This window comes from Portunus trituberculatus, chromosome 49 (assembly GCF_017591435.1).
Source record: "Portunus trituberculatus isolate SZX2019 chromosome 49, ASM1759143v1, whole genome shotgun sequence".
Classification (NCBI taxonomy): domain Eukaryota; kingdom Metazoa; phylum Arthropoda; class Malacostraca; order Decapoda; family Portunidae; genus Portunus; species Portunus trituberculatus.
This window is the reverse complement of record NC_059303.1, coordinates 19,390,709-19,395,708: the sequence shown is the minus strand read 5'-3', so window position 1 is coordinate 19,395,708 and position 5,000 is coordinate 19,390,709. Positions and strand designations below refer to the sequence as shown.

Sequence of the window (5,000 nt, the reverse complement as noted above, 5' to 3'; positions counted from 1 at the left end):
TCTTCTTCATCTTCCTCCTCCTTAAACCACCATTTCCTTTCTCTTCACCTTAAATCCATCCTCCTTCTTTCTCACCATCCTTTCTCTTTCCCCTTTTCTTCTTCCTCCTCCTCCTCCTCCTCTTCTTCCTTCTAAAACCGCCACTTCCTTTCTCTTCATTCTCTATCACCTTTATTTCTTCTTCTTCTTCTTCTTCTTCTTCTTCTTCTTCTTCTCCTCCTCCTCCATTAAAAAGTACTATATTATTTTCTTCAGTCATTATTCTCTTCTCCAATCTCCTCCTCCTCTGCACACCGCGTCTTTTCTTTCTCCTCCTCACTTTCTATTTATTTTTTTTCCTCCTCCCCTTCCTTTTTCGTCTTTCCAAACAATTAACTCTTTCTCTTTCTGTTAAAATGAATTGTCGCCTCTTCTTTTACTTCAGATTACCTTCTCTCTCTCTCTCTCTCTCTCTCTCTCTCTCTCTCTCTCTCTCTCTCTCTCGTATACATCTTTCACGAAAAAAGAAAGTAAATAAAGAAAGGAATGAAAGAAAAATTGAAAGAAAATAATTTATCGAGCCATTTATCTTTTCCTCCTCCTCCATCTCCATCTCCATCTGCTCCATCTCCTCCTCCTCCTTACTCCTTTAACTCCTCCATTTTAACCTCCTCTAGTCCTCTACTTTTCTTCCCCTTTTCCTCCTCCTCCTCCTCTCTTCATCATCTTTTTCTCTCCATTTCTCCTCTTCTCCCTTTTCTTCCTCCACTACTTTTTTTCCTCTCCTCTCCTCTCCTCCTCCTCTCTTCATCATCTTTTGCCCTCCTACTCCTCCTCCTATATTGGGATGTGGTGGCCAGAGAGAGAGAGAGAGAGAGAGAGAGAGAGAGAGAGAGAGAGAGAGAGAGAGAGAGAGAGAGAGAGAGAGAGAGAGAGAGAGAGAGAGAGAGAGAGAGAGAGAGAGAGAGAGAGAGAGAGAGAGAGAGAGAGAGAGGATGATAAAAGGTATGAAGAAGTGAAACGTAAGAGCAAGAGACTGAGACAGACAGACAGACACAGCAAAGACGAGAGCGGCAAGGCGGCGGCGGAGGGATAATGGGGGAATGGGGGAAGGGGTGAGGAGGACAAACCCTTAGGTAATAACCATCATTAACCTTTGACATGGGGCGGGGCGGGGGGCGGGGCTGGGGGCGGGGCGGGGCAGGACCACCCATGCGACAAAGTATAGTATTGGTAAGGAAACTGTTGCAGCATGGGCGTGGCGGGTGGATATGGGCGTTGTGGTAAGTGGATATGGGTAGGCAGGCATGTGTAGGCTTGATGGCTTCCTACCGCTTCTATCTAAGCTTCAATGGACAGCGTGGGTGGACATGGGCGTGGGCAAGAGTAGACATGAGTGGTGGCGGTCGTTGAGTAGGTGTGCTGGGTGGATGTGGGTTGGCGTGCTTTTTATTGGGGCTAACTATAGGAAGGTGGGTGAAGAAGGACTGGGTGGGTGAAAAAAGTCGGGTGAAGAATATGCTGAGTTTTGTGAGAGGTAGAGGAGTTTAAAAGAGGAAATGTGATGAGTGGGTGAAAGGTGGGTGAAGAAATGTTGGAGGGGGGGGTGACATAGGTGATAGTATAGGTGAAGCATAGGCTGAATTTTGTAGAGTGGTAGACGAGTTTAGAAGAGGATATATGGTGAGTGGATAGGTGTAGGTGATGGGTGGATGTGGGTAGGCACGTCCCTGTAGTGGGTGAAGTCTGGCATGAGTTTGTGGACTGAGAACCTGTAAAGCATTGAAGGTATACATGATGACTTCCTGCAGCTTCCTTTTGTGCATGTGTTCCTTTGTACCCAGTGTCTCCTCCCGTCTGCTCCTCTCTCTGTCATGTGATGAGTCCCAGAGGCACCACAAGCCCACCTGTCGCGGTCACCTGGCGCACCTGAGGCAATGAGGCTCTGGGAACACCTCCACTCATTCTCAGACTTATGCCCGGCCTAACCTCACACTCTGAAGCTGTGTCTTGGCACCTAACCTAACCGAATCCAATCTTACATTTTTCATTCACATTACGGTACCAGTTGCAGTCCTCCTCCTACCCCTCTCCATCGTCTTTTTCCTCCTCCTCCTCCTTCATCACCAACATACAAACAAGGACTGTTAACAAGTTCAGGAATGACACACACACACACACACACACACACACACACACACACACACACACACACACACACACACTCTCTCTCTCTCTCTCGAAAGGCCTAATGTAGTGTGTGTGTGTGTGTGTGTGTGTGTGTGTGTGTGTGTGTGTGTGTGTGTGTGTGTGTGTGTGTGTGTGTGTGTGTGTGTGTGTGTGTGTCGCCAGCAAGGAAAGCTCCCACACTACATACATGACCCTTTCTACCTCACCATAGATAAGACACCTCTGCTCACTCTCCATACCATTCCTCTTCCTCACTTCTCCTCCGCCACCTCTACCACGGACATCTTAATGAATCAGCCAGAAATTCACTTTGCACTCACTCACTTCATTGACACACACACACACACACACACACACACACACACACACACACACACACACGAGCCGAAGGTCTAACTAATTAGTGTCGTTCTGTTTAGTACTATATTGCTGGCACTTCTGTTTCTCTACTGCTACTGCTATTACCTCTGCACCAATGCCACCACGAGGAAGACGGTGCCATGTCGCGCCATGCTTTACCCCTAGAGCCACAGAGGACCAGGACGCGTCTGTGGTGAAGGGCGGGAGACTGGAGGGACAGAAGACTGAGGAGCAGATTGACAGATTCACTCACGCCTGCTTCTCTGGTGTAACACGTGTGTCTCCTGTGTCCTGCAGCAGGCAGTCGCCGTTCCTCGCCCTCCAAGGTGCGGGACGCGCCATGCCCCTGTAAGGCGCTGCACACTCCGCCATGCCGCCACCGTACATACCCAAACCTGGAGGTGCAGGCGCGGGTATTCTCGACAGCCGCGCTCACCGCAGGGCGTGCAGTTCAAAACCCCCGCCCACCCACAACCCTCCAAGACTGCGCGGCCCGCATCACAAGTCCCTCGCCGCGACGTGACCAGACTGTTTGCGCGGGACGGTGGTGTGCTGCGGCGCCACGTGCACGCCGCCCTCAGTAAGGACTAGAATCTCGCTGCTGACGCCCTGACCACGCCAGCCATGTAGGGCGCTATGTGGCCGGCAGCGCCATCAGGCAAACAAGGTGCGACGCGGCAAAGGACGTGCAGGCCACCACAATGCCGGGCAGGATTCCACACTGCAACAAGTGACGGCGCCAGGAGCCAGGAGGTGCGCCCCCATAGCTCACCGCCACCACCCCCACCACAACACAGGCAGTGCCGCCATAACCCCCTCCCTGAGAACACTGCCCGCGCCTTACACACACACACACACACACACACACACACACACACACACACACACACACACACACACACACACACACACACACTCACCCCTGGCCAGTCTGGCAGTACTGCACACTCTCAACACTTACCTGAAAAGAAACAAAACAGTAATTAATAACATGACAAATATAACGATTCATTTCCCAACTCATGCCCAGAAAACTCCAATCTCCCCATACCCGCCCCATTCCAGCACACCCTGACCTCTGTGTCAGTGCCTCGCCAGCACCACCCTACCACAGTGTCTCAGTCCTCCTGTGCTGTGCAGCCGGTGCCTCTACAGAGGCGCCAAAGTGTGGTAGCACCATGGTGTCTCAGTCAAATCAAACAAACATAAATGGCACGCGTGGAGGCAGTGTAGCATTGTGTTGCTTTGTGGTGATGAGGATGGAACAGCAGAAGTACTAAAACAGCGATGAGTGTCTAGCAGAGGGTGTAGTGTGGTGTGGTGGTGGGAGGGGGAGTTCTGCCGCTTGGCTGCTGAACGGGATCCAGATCTGAGGCGGAACTGATGAAGTCCGATTCTTCTTGGAGATGATGGGAGAAGAGAGGCCGCTGCGGCGCTGGCAAGGCGGCCGCCGTTCACGGACGTTGCGGAAGGCACCGAAGGACGGCGACCAGTGGCAGCGAGGCAAGGCGGCGGTCGCAGCCCCGATAAGCCACACAATGCACCGGCGAGGCGCTCACCACTGCAGCGAGACTAAGGGCCAGGCATTACTTTTTTTTTTTTTTTTTGTGTGTGTGTGTGTGTCGCGGGGTAGGTTGTGATGCAGACCCGTTTCTGTGACTGCTGGGCGGTTGGACGCGGCGGCTCCTCCCGCCTCGTCAGTTTCCTGGCGGCTTTCTCGGAGCCGGGACCACGACACGCGGCGCGAGGGTTACTTGGAAAATTAATTACCGTAAGCATCTTCCTGCCCGGCTGATGGTCCCCGCCCCTCCCCCTCCGCCCCAGGCACGCCTCTCCTCTCCCCTCCCAGCGTGGGACTGCTGGCCTCGGGCAGGAGTGGCAGCCAAGGTGAGGTCACTCCCTGACCCGGCGAGAGTTTGGTGTCCCACGGTCACACCTCGCAGTACCCTCCTCTCCTCCCCCCGGGCCGTGTGGCTTATCGCAGGCCCGGTCTGGTGCTCCTGTTCGCAGCGCCGCCACCCAAACACGCGGCGTGGCTCAAGGCTCATTCCTGCGATCCTATCACCCGCCGCTGATGGATGGTGGACCCGCGCCGCACTACCTGTCTGCCTGTGCCCGCCTACCCTCGCCATTCCTTCCCACACACAAAAATATATGAACCTATAATCGAAACAGTCGCGGTGCATCTCAGGGTGGCCGCTCATGCCTGGCCAGACCCTGGGACACTGCCCCCACCCCTGTCCCGGCCACCGCTCACCTGATTACGGTCAGGTCTTTCCTGTTTTCATGAGGCGACGACAGGTAACCCACGGGTCCCGTGACCAGCCCGTCACAGTCCCAGCCTACCAACTTGAACAACGAGCAGGACAGGCCAAAACAACGTAGCAGCAGCAGCAGCAGCAGCAGCAGCAGCAGCAGACAGGCAGGCAGGCAGTCAGCCGCAGCCCTTCAGGTCCAGTGAGCCTCGTGAC

General features: G+C 53.7%; 1 protein-coding gene across 1 annotated transcript in view; it reads right to left on the bottom strand.

Annotated features, from left to right (window-relative positions):
* LOC123499229 (neurogenic locus Notch protein-like) overlaps positions 1-5,000 on the bottom strand; it is a 96,603-nt gene that overhangs the window by 50,384 nt on the left and 41,219 nt on the right.